This window comes from Chionomys nivalis, chromosome 8, assembly GCF_950005125.1.
Source record: "Chionomys nivalis chromosome 8, mChiNiv1.1, whole genome shotgun sequence".
Classification (NCBI taxonomy): domain Eukaryota; kingdom Metazoa; phylum Chordata; class Mammalia; order Rodentia; family Cricetidae; genus Chionomys; species Chionomys nivalis.
In genome coordinates, this window is record NC_080093.1 from 11,872,436 (window position 1) to 11,888,323 (window position 15,888).

Below are 15,888 nucleotides of genomic sequence, written 5' to 3' on the forward strand. Positions count from 1 at the left end.
CACCTAATGCATATTTTCAACAGAAAACTGAAACTCCAAGCATTGTTACATTCATGATCTATTTGTCCAGTATTTGCTATTTTTATTAATTTATTAATACATTACAACCACAGCACCAGGAACACAAGCATTATTCAGAATCTAAATGAATAGCGCGGCTCAGAGCACCATTATTGTGAAATGTAATTTCACTTCTTCCTTGGTCACAGTTTTCCATTTATATTCATAAATCCATGCCTTGAACAGATGCTTATTGATCCTTCCCATGTGCAAGCTGATTAAAGGCATTAAAGGTGGGAAGAAAAGTCCAGACATGGAATTCATAAACCTCTGCTAGTTAAGAGGTAGGAGGGCAGGAATGAGCTCTGCCACCTCACTTGGCAAAGGATAGATACTTCATCAGATGACACAGTACCACTCCAAGAAATTGTCCCCAGGTCCATTTTTGTGGAAAAGTCCTGTCAATAGGCCCAGATCTGTGGAGGGCTGCTCTTGGTCCAATTATCCTAACTCCAGGAAAATTAATATTCACAGAGGAAGACAACATGGCCTGTTCAGAGAAAATAGCAGGAGGACAATAGTGACCAGACTGCTGCAGAGGCAATTACGGCTGGCACATGCTCCCTTCTCACTGAAGCCCAAGTCCATGCTGGAGACCAGCCAGTCCCCTCACTCCTGCCCAAAGCTGGCAGCCATCCCCAGCAACTGCTGGGAGCAGTGGGGTGGAATGTCTCTATTGAAAGCCCCCATCAGTCCTCACTCTGAGACATGACCTCTCCCATGGCTCCCTTCCTCTTCTTCACAGATGGAAGACCCCAAAGTACATTCCCCATGCTGCCAGGTAGAGTGGATGTTAGAGTCAGCACAAGGCAGAACCTGAGAAAAAGCCTGATTCAAGGTTCAGGCTCGAAATGACGATGACAAATCTGTCTTCACCTTCATGTTTAGGGCTATCCTATGACTTTAATTTCTAATGAGATTTGTTTTTCTTTTTTAATTCTAGAACTTTTATTTTGCTAAAATACTTGTTATGAATCTACATTACTTTGTATTGGCTTAGAAGTGGGTGCTGACATAATGAGATTGATGGTCTGTGGGAAACCCCTTCTTTATAAAATAATTGTTAAGTTCATAGAATCAGATTAAGATGCAACTCTTGGGCCTGGACCCATAGACACCCTTAGACCTTGCAAGACCCTATGCATTCGTTTCTTTAATTTGGTTCTATTTTAATTATAAAGTCAACACATATAAGCATACCTGCTAATCCAAAAACATAGATCAATACTTTTGAGTTTTAGCATGCTTCAGAATCACCTGGATAGCTTATTAAAATTTTGACTGCTGGGCCCTATGTCTGATTCAGTCGAGTTTGGCTGAAGTCAACAAATTGTCTTTTCTAATAAGTTTCTTAGAGCTATTGCCATCAGGGAGCCACACTTTGAACATGAGAGAACTAGATCTTTAACAGAAATTTGCATATACCTCTATATGCCTCAACTGAACTTCTTGACTGCTATTATTCATAGTGGTGATAATTTTTAATTGATATGAAATTCCTATAATTAAACCTCTTTAAAATACATGGTTTAATACCACTTAATTCATTCACAGCATTATCCAGTTTTCACCTCTATTTTGTCCTAAAGTATTTTGTCACCATCCAAAGGAGATTGCATATATAGGGTAACATTTAATCATTTTAAATACATGCTGTGCTTAAAATATAGTTCTCTATAGAACCTCACCGAATGTGTCGTTTAGCATAGATTGCCTCACACACAAGCTCACACAACCTGGAACATTCATGCGTCAATAATAAGTACAGATTATGGTATATATGGACCGTGGAATGCTTCAACATATTAGAGGGCACAAGAAGACCATTAGCCCAAGGGTTCCCCAAGTACTTACACTACCATAGGATCATAGAATTGCACACAGCTATTAAGATGCCTCCCTCCACTTTACCTGATTGTGTACCTCTTGGCTCAGACCTAAGTTCAGAACTCAAGAGTTCACGGAAAAGTCTTAAATGCCACCAGTTTACTGTGGCCCTGTATATCAGCTTCTGAATTTAACCTCTTCCTTTTCTGTGGGGCTTTTGGCATTTACTCTTGAGGCATACATATTACCCTAAGTGTCCCTTTCATGTCTTACAGCATGGTTGTGGTCTTCTTCCTTCCTCAACAACACAAGTGCTACAGGTTTAATGTTTGTATTTTTTTCTAAATTGTATGCTGAAGTTTAGTGCCCAATGCAATAACCATAAGAGGTAGGGTCTTTTAGAAGGCAATGTGGTGTGGAAAAAGGGTCTGTATTCTGTCAATTATATTTTAAATAAACCCTGACTGGCCAGTAGCCAGGCTGGCAGTATAGGTGGGACAACCAGACAGAAAGTAGAGGTGGGTCAAAAAGAACAGGAGAATTCTGGGAAAAGTATTCTGCTTTTTGCAGTTCTGACCCAGCCACAGAAGAAGCAAGATGTGACTGCCTCACTGAATAAGGTACTGAGCCACGTGGCTAGCATAGGCAAGAATAATGGGCTAATATAAGTTATAAGCACTAATAAGAAGCCTGAGAAAATGGGCCAATCACTTTATAACTAATGTAGACCTCTGTGTAATTTCTTTGGGACTTAACAATTGTGGGAACTGGGCAGAACAAAAACCTCAGAGAAGAGCAATGAAATTCTGAACACTTGTCCCAATGAAATGGACATCAATCAGAGCATTAAAAAAAAAACCAAAAAACTATTACAGGCAACTACCTTTAGCCTCTCTCACCCATCTGTCCTTCTACCATGCAAGAGCACAGTAGACAAGACACAAAATCACAGGAAGAAAAAAGGTCCTTATAGACAACAAACCTAGCCCTGCCTTGTTCCTAGTTTGTCAGCTCTTGGCAACAATGAGTATTATACTTTTGATATTTATAAGTCACCCAGTTTAAGATATTTTATCATGACAGCAGAAATACTCTGATAAATAAATTGTCATGGGAAATGACTTGTTGCTAAAATACAAGAAGGTGCCTTAGAAGTAGAGTGGCGGATGGAGGCTGCAGTGGCGCCGAAATGAAGGCTAGGAACAAAGCATATATTGCAACGCACAGAGCTTTAAGGTGAAGGGTCAGGAGAGCTTCAGAGACATCGTTAGTCTTAGAGATGGGTGGAGTGGTGTGATCAGCATCCTGCGGAAATGTGGACAGAGAATGGGATGCTGATGAGATTTCAGATGAAAATTGGAGTAGTGTGTTAGATACTGAAGGACAGGCCACCTTCAAAGAACTGACCTGCTATGGGTCTGTGTCCTAATATTTGTGGGTGGCAGAATTTCAATGTATGAACTTAGAATGTTTGGTGGGAGAAACATTCAAGAAAAGTTAAGTTTGACATATCCTTCAAGACAACTTAGAGTAAATTATGAGATGAGAAAATTAATTTTGGATAAAGTTTATATTCCAAAGGGATGTGGTACTTTAGAGATTTGGAAAATTTGGATCTTGTCCATGTAAATAGATAAAAGACAGGTTTGGGTGAAAAAGCCAAAGGAATGATCATGAAAAGATTTTATAAGGACATTAGTATGAACAGAAGGAAGCCAGATGGCATTCATTAAGGGAAAGAGAAGAGTAGTCCCTGCGGCACTTGGGAGACTTCCAAAGCTCCTAGTCCCATTATAGGCCCAGAATATCAGGGTTTTGAGGACAGAATGGTTAGAAGGCCTTGGAACTCACTACCCAGCATCATCTGAGCCTGTTTTCCAGATTTAACCACAGAACTTTCTAGATAACCCTGTTAAGCCTCATGTGCGGCCAGGTCACATCTCTGGAAAGCCTAAGGAATAAATTTTGAGGGCATTCCTTTTCAAACCCACAGAGTTCAAGGGCTACAGAAGTGTAACTGCTTCTACTAAGTTTCAAAGGATGCCTTGAAAAGCCCTAGGTACTAGGGAAGGGATGTGGCAGACATGGGGCTTCATCTGCATCCCTACTAAAACAGGAATGGTACTAGGTGCCAGGGAAAGGATGCTGCAGGCATGGGACTTCATCTGCATCCCTACTAAAATAGGAATGGTACTATGTACCAGGGAAGGGATGCTGCTCATAGGACTTCATCTGCATCCATACAAGGACAGGAATGGTGCTAGGTACCAGGGAAGGGATACAGCAGGCTAGGGCTTCATCTGCATCCCTATTCGGACAGGAATGTCAGGACTGTGGCCAGTATCTAGAGGGTTCCACTTGGGAAATTTCCAGTCAAGCCATGGAGTTGAGATTCTCTACAAGGTGTGGACCACTAATGTGGAACTACTACATGTCAGAAAACTACAGTGAGTCCAAGCCAGTCCACGAGTGTCACAATGAGGGCTATACCCAGAAAATCTGTAAGGGCTCAACCCCTACCTCAGTCTGCCTAAAAAAACAAGACAAACAAAAATCATTCTCGATCATCAGAATTAAAGTAGTTGGATTTGTTGAGTTTTGGACTTACTTAGAATCTGACAAGATTTCTTTTCTTTTTTATTTTATTTTTTAAAGCAATCTTTTCTCATTTTACATACCAATCCTAATTCCCACTCTCTCCCCTCCTCCCACTCCCCTGACCTTTTGAACACGACAACAAACAAGAATTGGGCAGCGAATACAGGAATGGGCTAGTATTGACTAAATGTTTAAATTCTTTTCAAGATTTCACATTGAAATCTGATCAGCAAATGCAACAGAATCAAGAGGTGGGGCCTTTCAGGACATGACTAAGTAACAGGGTTTCTTCCCTCATGGAGGTATGAAACAATACAGTATCTCCTTCCTTTGTTGCTCCATTCTGCCTGATGAAGACAAAGTTGAAGACACCACTTTGAATGCAAGAGATAAGCTACCTTCCAGCAACAAATCAGCCAATCAGTGCCTCAAACTTGAACTCTGAAGCCCCCAGACCAGGGAAAAACAAACCTCTATTGTTTATAAATTATTCAGACTTGGCATTTTCCTGTAGTAGCAGAAATGATTGACACCGACACAGCGATCTCCAGGAAGACAATGGGTGTATGATAATAACAACGACTCAACTAAAATTTATCCAGCATCCCAACCATGCTCCAGAAGTTCCTTAGCTCCTTTATAAATTATCTAGCTGTTCCTCGTGGCAGCACTCCAAAAGCTATAAGATGCCGAATGGCTTGCATAAGACAAGACAAAGCTGAACCTCTGAAAGCTGAGTTCTGAAGCTGTACCCATTCTCCTCCCAGTGGCTGGGAGAATCTTCCCTCTGTCTTACTCATCTCACTATAATAACACAACACCTTTTCTTGGATTCTTACATCTTTTTAAAATTATACTTGTTTGTAAAGCTTTGCCAATGGTTTGTGTGTGTTTCTCTGCATTCCTAGACAGCCTGTTATGACACTGATGGGACATTTTGAGAACCATGTCTTTCTAGAAGAGGAGCACTAGCATAAACAAGAGTAGCATCCGTCACTGTTTAGTCTGTGTTAGGAAACGGAAGACACTGCAGCGCCCGGTTTACCGCATCTGAATTCCCATATCCTTCCTTTCCAGGTCAGGAGCCTGACTTGGCGAGGCTCAGCCAAGGACTCAGCATCACATAGTGTTTCACTGTTGCAGCCAGAAAGTGATCACTGGCTTTCTTACTCCTGCCTCTGCTCAAACCCTGGCTCAGGAACGAGCAGGAAATTAAAACTAACAACTGAATGATGGGTGTCTGGGATTAATCTGTGTATCCACAGAGACTGTGGGTCTGGTAGTCTCCACTTGGTGACTACAGGTGGGCACTCAAAATCCCTCTCCATTCCTGTCCAATCCTGGATGGCCAATGGCTTATTTCCAGACAGAATCTTAAGTACCACATCCACAGATCTCCCGAGTGCTAGGGAGACACCCAGCTGATGCACTTGCTGTCTCTCCAGTATTATTTGTGCGACTCTCTGGAAACCACACAGGAAGGAATAAAGTTTAGTGATTATTAATCTATTTTGATGAACTTTTCTCTTCCTTACAAGCAAATTTCCTAGCACTGTAAATCCCGAGATTATTACTACTCTCCCTTTCACTGACACCTTTTATTTTACATTTGATGAATGTCATCCAATTATTTGCTCTGGGCCCATTCGTCATGCTAAACACAGAATTAGCTCGGTCTTTTCCTTACTAATGACTGGCTCGTTAATCTGATTTTCTGGATTTCTATTATACAGGTTTAATTGGGCTCCTAGCCAGTGAAAATGATTCCTTTGGATAAATGCATTGGTCATTAAATAAATCTGTCCCTTTTGACACTCCCCATCCTTGCTGTGGCCAAGCTTAAAATCTGACGCAGCCTTAATTATTTATGTTGATTCATCCTGTCTCTGAATGACAGTTTTTCCTAGTGAACAGAGGGAATCTTCTCACTAAACATGAAATCAAACCCAGCGAGTTACTTCCTGTCCCTCTTCAGGAATTCAGCAATTGAACCTCTTCCTGAGTAGACATGAGTCAACTTGTAGAGTCTGGATTTATAAGCAGACATAGGAAATAAGAGGACAGAAACAAATTTTTTGAGCACCTATGTTATTATGAGTGCTTAACTTTCATATTATATAATATCCATGATAATAATTGTTAATGTTGCTAACGTTAATAATACCACTATTATTAGATATTAGGTGGAGAGATTAATAGATTAATAGCAGATAATATTATTGAGCACTTGTATCAAGTACTGTTCATATGTACATACCAATCTTCTATTTTATGTTCAGGAGGAAAACTGACACAAAATAAAGTTATACAAAATAATCAAAAATAAACAGCAAGTGAATGTTGGCCCTGGAATCGAAACCTGATATTTACTGTTTTTAAAGCTAAGGCCAACCCTTGCACTGAATGAGGCTCCCAAACCTCTCTGTGGAGAAGGACAGGTCCTGTATCATTCAACTTGCAATCTCATAGACAGGATTTCCTCCAACACAGCAGACCTCTCTGTGTGGAGGTCTTGTCAAATTCCCATCCCTGAAAATCAATGCTCCATTGTTTACCAGGAGTGAATGGGGCTGCTCTCAGAATGTGTGGATAAGGGGACCACAATGGAAATAAAATTGGCTTATACAAGGACTGTTGCCTCATAGAAAATGACATTTAAAAGCTTTTCCAGTTAGGAGACTGATTTGGGTCCAGTACAATTTGGGTAATACTGACCAAGAAAAATGTCTGCACTTATAGGTATATCAGCTGCCCATCACACGACTCAAGCATTGTTTCTTCCTCCTTAAAGAAGGGAAGGAGATACATGAACCCTTATAATGCACAATTACATTTTGAAAATTCTTTTGCTCATTAATTCAGATTATTTAAAGTACCTCTAAATATTTTTAACTTTTTCCCCCCTAAAGAATTCTCTCAAAGAATACTCTTTTTTTTTTTTCTTTTTGTAAAAGGAACACTCCTCCATGGCTGGTGGGACTGCAAACTGGTAGAGCTGCTTTGGAAATCAATATGCTAATTTCTCAGAAAATTAGGAAATAACCTACCTCAAGACTTAGCAATACCACTTTTGGGTATACACCCAAAGGATGCCCAATCATACCACAAGGACATGTGTTCAACTATATTCATAGCAGCATTACTTGTCATAGCCACAACCTGGAAACAACCTACATGCCCCTCAACTGAAGAATGGATAAAGAAGGCATTGTACATTTACACAATGGAGTACTACACAGCAGAAAAAATAATGGTATCTTGAAATTTTCAGGCAAAGGGATGGATTTAGAAAACATCATATTGAGTGAGGTAATCCAGACCCAGAAAGACAAATATAATGTGTACTTACTCATAAGTGGCATAAAGCAAAGAAAAAGCCTACAATTCACAATCCCAGAGAACCTAGACAACAGAGAGGACCCTAAGAGGCATACAAGGATCTAACTGACATGGGAAATAGAAAAAGACAGGATCTCTGAGTAAATTGGGAGCATGGGGTTCATGGGAGAGTGTAGAGAGGATGGGGGATGAAGAGAGGGAAGCAGAGAAAAACACATGTTCAATAAAAACAATAAAAATAAACAATATAAAATAAATTTGAAAAATAACAAAGAAATAGATTTATGAACACTGGACCCCAAGAGTCAACTTGATGCCTGTACTCCCAGCTGCTCAGGAACCTGAGACACAGCAATCACTATTTGGTCTTAGAGTTTAAGTCAACTCTCACGGCAGCTTTTTCATCAAAGATGAAATTCCTTAACTAACTTGAGGCCATTTCCCAAAGCTGCTTTGCTAAGGCCCCTCCCTACCTCTTGCTCTTGATCTCAATGATGCAGCATGAGGAACAACACAGAATCCTATCAGCAAGTCATCTCCTGTCCCAGACTGTCTGGCTCGGAATTTAGTGTTGGTCTAACTGGTGTTTGCTGATTTTACAGCCTAGAGATCCTGTAGTACTGATGTAATACCTAGTTTTTATATCTCTGTGTCTAGAAAGCATGACCCGATTATCTAACACTATATCTTATGCTAAGGCTGGACCTCATTCAAAACAGATTGGCACATAAAATCTTTTATCGGTATCAAACATAATAGTCCCAAAATAGCTTCACCAAGAATAGATTTGGGATAAAAGCTGACACTGAAGCCAATATTCCATTTTCTTTCATAATTCTTGTCTGTAGGGATGGAAGGGGATGGAGAGGAGGGGAGTAATAAACATGCCAGTAAACTCCTTTGTCAAAAACTACTGATGAAGGAACTCCCACCATCACCAGCAAGACAGCCAACTTCACTGCTTATCAGAAACATCAGCAAACCAGTAACCAAATTCATTGCTTACTAGGAATGCCAGCAGGGCAGAGAACAATGATGAGCCAGAAAATCATGGGACAATGACTTTTTGTCTAGGACACAATGGCTGGTACAATTGATAGGTGTAACTCTGACCATGCATATTTTGTTTGATAGAACAAAAGGACTCAGTTTCCATTTCCGCCTGCCTACAAAGGGGATCCTTTTCCCATTTTTTAAAAAAATGGAGCCCATCAGTTGTTACCCTAGAAATGGATCTGAATCTGGTTGCTCCCCCTTGCTGATTTAATAACTTTGAGAAAGTAATTTAGATTTCCTCTCCTGAAAAATAAAGATATAACTACTACTCCTGAAGATGCAGCATGGGAATAAATTCATCTTCACGGCGCACACAGAGGGAGCTGCTTGCTGCATATTACTTGTTCAGGAAGAATTGCAGATAAAGATGCCTGTGACCACAGAACACCTGGGAGGCCTCCTGGAGACTGGCTGGCTGGTACTTATATACAGCCACCTGATCACACTGGCCAAGGGTGGAGCTCTGAAATTCCCCTCCTTACCCTCAACCAGAATGGATTTCCAGGGGGACCACAAATAGAGACCACAAGCTTAAATGAGTTAAACATTGCCATTAATGAAACTATGTTTGATATTTATGTTTTACTTTCATGACTCAAGAGAAAAGAAGCCCCGGGGATACCATTCTGACTCCTGAGACAAACAGAAGCTTGCTGTATCCCTCGCCACTTCAGTTTGTGTGTATGTGTATGACAGGTTGGTGAAAAGGAAGAAATAAATGCAGAAGTAATGTCAGAATATGTATTTGAACCAAGGAGTCTAATATCTGTGAGTACTTCTGAGTAATGGAACAGTATCTGAAAAATAGTCATTTTCAGAATCGTGGATAAGGATGACAAAGTCTCTCTCTCTCTCTCTCTCTCTCTCTCTCTCTCTCTCTCTCTCTCTCTCTCTCTCTCCCTCTCTCTTTGCCCCCTTCCCACATGGAATCTGAAATGAAGGACAGACATGTTAAAGCTTGCTATCAAAATACCTCCTTCCTTCCAACTGTCAAGAAGGCATTGCCCCTTGTACCATGGACTCAAAATGCTTTTGTAAAACATGGAACCAAGTCTGTGTTAGAAATTCCATTTAAAGGGTCTGGCATGTGCAGTCTTAACATGTTTTGAAAGCTTTCTAGTTAGTTTGATCAACCATGCTCATGTAGTCTAATTTCTTTTTATATAATCGGTTTTATGAAGTCAATTATTTGAGTAAAACCTCCCCAAAGTAGACAGTAGCCTCTGTTGCTTCACCAGTCTTCCTGAACTACAGGAAATGAAAGTGAACAGATGAGACAGAATGTAGCATAAAGACGCTGGCATCTTTTGCCTCATTTCCAACTCAGCCACCAACCTGTAATTTGGGGGTTACTTTTCTACAAGAAAGAAACTAACAATATTTACCCATTCCAGATTCCTGTGAATAAATGAGATAAGATAATAAAATGATTTTTATTCATGTAAAGGACCCTGGAAAGAAAGATTAGGTTGTACCAATCACAATTGGGAGGAAGAACAGGATAATCCCTCACTGATAAACCCAGGGGAAGAGGTAGATATGCCCATGGTGACACTGCAAGGTGCTGCGTCTGTCATTCTACACAGAGACCAAGCACCCAAGGGCAACAGGAGTATGAGGAAGAGAAGCAGGAAAGATAAGCAGCACCGCCTGACACAAGTATCTACAGCCACATGGGATGACGTGCAGGTGTGCACGGCTGCTGGGGAAATAATTAATTCTACTGATATTTTCAAAGTAGTTTACACATCTTGAAAGGACAAGGAAAACAGGACCATTAATTTTCTAGAGATGAGGTTCATGAGGACCTGGTATTTCCAGGTGGTTTTGAGCTGTGTGTGAACTGGAAGGTATAACAATGACCCTTTGCCAGTGTCGCACTTGCATGCCTCATGACTGAATTTCAGGACAGCAGGGGATGGACTGAAACCATCCGCCAAGTGGTTTCTTAGACAACGCTTCTATAAGGGGCCATGTATCTTAAAGAAATGCCAGCTGCTACTTCTAGGACTTTCCCCCTTGAGGGCTCTCTATTAGCTTTCTCTCATGCCCGTCAACATGAGCATCTTTGCTTTACTGGCGTTATACACTTTGACTGTTCCCAAGAACAAGTAGACACCATGAAGTTCTTGCCTATTAATGAGTTGAATAACCTACAGAAATTGGGCAGTCCCGAAGTTGCAGAGTTCAGATTTAAATGTAGGTTATTAAATCCTGACAAGGTCAATTATACTACATAGTCTGCAATAAGGCTAAATTGTCTGCTCTGAAGTCTCGCCAAAGAATGGATAGTTTAGGACAAATCATCTGGATCCACGCCTAGAATCAACCAATTTCATGGAGGCCTGTCCTGCTCCTCTCCAATTTTCCAAACCATTCATCATTATTTTTCTTCTCAATTCCAGGCTCTTTTTTGCTAGTCTTCTTGTAGCACCCATGGGTTGTTGCCATGAACAGTAGGAAGTTGGCCCATTTGCTGAACCACATTGATTGTGAGGATAGATAATGTGTCTCTTGCCAAACTGCACCCATGCCACAGCATCTGGAATCTTTACAGTGCTCCATGCTTCTAGATTTTCTTTTTGGTATTTTCCATTACTCTTTGATAATCTCCTACATTATAATATTATTATAATCTTTCCTCTTCACTGACTCTCCCAAGATCCTCTCTCACATCCCTCCAGTCCAAACACACACACACCAGGAAGTTTAATGATATCATCATTTTATAATTAAAGTCCAAACAGGCTACTTTAGGGCACATTCTTGCTTAAAGTGGGGCTCAAAGAAAACCCCCAGGCTTTTTCTACACTTCTAAAATCTGTGTTTCCTTAATTAGAATTAAAAAGAAAAAATACAGAGGAGAAATAATTGCATGAATCGTTATACAACTGGACAGCAACTTTACATCAAATATTCCTTGGTGTGTGTGATAGCAATTCAACATGAAAACTCGGGAGCTGTAAGAACGTTCACTTCATGTGGGAAACACAGCAGCAGGGGACATGGCGTTCTTAACCACCCAGTGCTGAATCCACATATTAATGAAGGCTGCGGCCACACTGACTCTGTCATCGTGCTGGAGATGGACACTGGCCCTGGCTTTACTACATGTTACATGTAACATTTATGTACAGGAAAGTGCACATTCAGCATGTCTGTGCTCAGACTGGGCCAAGTATTGCCATGACGCAGTAATATCACAGCATCTATCAACCCTTTGGGAAGCCAGAATAATGCATAAAGTGTACCAATAGCAATGCAAGAGCATTGACAATGCCATGCCTGCTACCCCTGGGCAGCACGAAAGCTAGTTCCTGTACTATTTCCTCTGCAGAACATCCATGGTAGAGTGAACCTCATCTAATGTTACTTTCTACAATTAGAATGGATTAATGTTGAGTACAGTGGACACCACACTCATGCAACTGTGCTTGCAGATGGAACAAGAATACGTAAGACAGCAAAATCACATAGCTAGCAGAGGGCTAACCTGAATTTAAATACATACTTGCTTGACTCTAAGATGCTGTGGGTATAGCCACCATTCTAAATCATCCTCCACAGTGTGACACACATAAATGTGTGCCCTCTCTCTTCACACACACACACAGAGAGAGAGAGAGAGAGAGAGAGAGAGAGAGAGAGTATCATATGTAATATATAAACTGGTGTAATTTACAATCTTACAGGCTTAGAAGAGTTGATTCCTAATAATAAAGGACATTTTGCTTGCTGAATGAGATGATCAAATAAGGCACAGAGATGAGAGAGGCCAGGCAGATAGAACTATTCTAAGTGACAAATGGAGAGAAGGGTGAATGAAAAAGTTGGGGAGATGATAGATCTTGAAGAGATAAAAGAAGGAAAAGGATGTGGTCACCAGAAAATCTGGGGAGGTATGGGAAGGGAGATGTACAGAGGTGGTGAATCACTTGTTGATTTGAAATGATAGAAATAGCACCTATATGCAGATTGTATTTGGTATGCTGTGTGTATCATACTACTGCATTGGGAAAATTCATTGTAGCTCATGATTTCAGAGGGTTTAATTCTTTATCACTTGGTTCTGTACTTCTGGGTCTGTCTATAGGTGGGAAAGAATATGATTATGTCATAAAATATGACAGAGATTATTTACCTCGTGGTAGTCAAATTGAGAGAGGGAGGAAGAGATGAAAAAGGGAAGAAGGGAGGAAAAGAAAGGAAGGAAGAAGAGAAAGGCATGTCCAAGACAATCAAGGACGCACCTCTTATGACTTCCTTTCTTCAACGAGGTCTCCTAAAGTTTTCAGTGTCTCCCAAACAGCACCACCAGCTAGGGTTTAAGTCTTCAACACATGAGGCATCTGAGTGACACCTGATATAGAGATCATGGGGGAGTAATGTTTGCTGGCTTGGTCCTCAAAGTTTGATCAGCCTGCTTTATTATAGAACCCAGGACCACCAGCCCAGGGATGGCCCCATCCACCATGGGCTGGGCCCTACCCCATCAATCACTAATTAAGAATATGCCTTACAGAACTGTCTGCAACCTAATCTTTTAGAGGCATTCACTTGTCTGTGATTCCTTCCTACCAGATCACTTTAGCTGTGTCAAGTTGACATAAAACTATTAAGTACAGCATATTTAAGAAAATGCACATAATATTTAATGATTTTTAATAAACATGCTGTTTTTTACCTTTTGCAGAGATAGATCCTTTTATAAATGAAATCCTTTTTCAAGAAACTATCCAAAAGTTACAGTTGGGAAGCAAGGAATTCTTTATTTGTGCCCTGTTGACAATCTAACTTGTCTAGATTCTTGTGAAATTAACAACAGAAGAACAGGCTCAGGCCAATGCAAAGCAAGGACTCAACATTGTTTTTTCTGTGCTGTTTAGCATACTACTTCCTGGTCTCCAGCCTCCTCAGTGTAGAGATCTTCAATGCAGTATCTTCAGGTTCTACAGTGCCAGTGTCCAATTTGCTCATTCAACAACTCCAGAGAATATTTTATTTTATTTTAATTATTTTTGATTTTTCAAGACAGGTTTCCCTGTAGCATTTTTAGCCTGTCCAGGGAATATTTTTAAAAACTTTTTGTCTTTTGTTTTTGAGATTATAATTCTCTCACATTCTTTCCCTGTTGACTCCTCAAACCCATTCATGCACCTCTCCTTGCTCTCATTCAAATTCATGTATCTTTTTCATTAATAGTTGTTACAAGCACACATGTATATGTACATGTATACATATTCTGTAATATAAATTGTTCATGCTTTTTTCATTTTAATTTTTTATCGTTTTTCTTACACTATACATTTTCCACTTATTTTCCCTCCCTTATTTTCTCTCCCCTTCTACCCTCTTCCGTCACCCCCATGCTCCCATTTTACTCAAGGGATCTTGTCTATTTCTCCTTCCTATTTAGAACCATGTATATCTCTCTTAGTCATCCTCTTTGTCATCTAGTTTCTCTGGGGTTGTGGGTTGTAGGCTGGTTATCCCTTTGTTTTATGTCTAAAAGCCACTTAAGAGTGAGAACATATGATATTTGTCTTTCTGGGTCTGGGTTACCTCACTCAATATGTGTTTTTCTAGATCCCTCTATTTGCCTGCAAATTTCGAGATGTCATTATTTGTTACCACTGAGTAGTACTCCATTGTGTAAATGTACCACATTTTCTTTATCCATTCTTCGGTTGAGGGGCATCTAGGGTATTTCCAGACTCTGGAATAATACAAATAATGCTACTATGAACATAGTTGAGCTCATGTCTTTGTGGTATGATTGAGCTTCCTTTGATAATATACCCAAAAGTGATATTGCTGGGTCATTCTAATGCTAAAATGTTTTAAAATACTTATCTATGGTGAACACATGCATGACTATTCATATCCTTCAATATTTTCTGATTCAATTTGCATTAGCCAAAATCATGTACTGGTTGTGTTGGTTTGTCATTTAGAAGGCAGGACCAAGCAATTGCTGAGGAAGAAGTCTCTGCAGCCAAAAGGCCTGAATTGATACTCTGTGCCATTGCTTACAAGTAGTTTATTTGATCTTGGGAAACAGTGTAACCTCTCTGTATCCCTTCTACAATAAAACAGGAAATAACCCACAGGATGTTATAATAATTACATTCATTCACAAAAAGCCTAGCTCATAGTCTCCATTTGTTTGGGATTATCTAAAAGTTCAGAATATTCTGTGGTGAAGAAAATTAGCCAGAATCTAAAACAAAAAGAAGAAGGCTGAGGAGACAAAACTGAATTCTGAGAATTGTAGGGTTTCTAATGGAGGAATATCATCCACTGTTCACTTCACCAGCATGTGTCTCTAACAGCTCAAGGAAAGAAGGGACATCCCTTGTACCTTTTTCTTCTCACACAGGGAACTCCTAAGAAGCTATTTCATGGTATCATGAAATAATAAACAAGGCCTTGGGAGGGCAGGCTTTGCACTAAATGTTAATTACTTTCTGTGGAAATCCCACACCATGTCATTCCAAAGTGTGTGTGTCTTCCAAAAGCGTTCTTCACAGACAAGAGTACAAGCATTAACTGCCCATGAGAGGAAGAAGGCTTGAAAGACTCATGGATGTGACTAAGTTTACATCCCTGAGGAACATGCCCTTGGCTGCAAGAAAATAAGAAATGGGAAAGACAGATTAAAAGCTTCAGACAATTTTGAAATCTGAAAAGCACAGCGGAAAAATCAAACCCAAACTTTCTGTTGTTTCTGCTGCTATTACTGTTTTGAACAAAAGCTTATGCTGTAGCTTCAGATCTAGTACCATGGGGTGGAGTAAAGTTGAAACATTCCAGAGTGGAAAGAGGAAGGGGGCTGAGGGAGAAGGGTGGGGAGGTGTGGCTTATCCTTAATTTCCCCCCCCCCCCCCCCGCTCCTCCTGCCCTAGGTTCTGGGACAGGTGGTGTGTAATGGATCTCTGCCCTCCCCAGAGCACCCCTGAGCTCGGACTCTTGCATCCAGCAGGCCTCTGTCTGCAAGCAACTCCTCCC

The 15,888-nt window shown here is 40.4% G+C and overlaps 1 protein-coding gene across 1 annotated transcript in view; it reads right to left on the bottom strand.

Annotated features, from left to right (window-relative positions):
- The window catches only part of Sorcs3 (sortilin related VPS10 domain containing receptor 3), a 613,376-nt gene that overhangs the window by 118,478 nt on the left and 479,010 nt on the right, over positions 1-15,888 (bottom strand). The window lies entirely within an intron of this gene.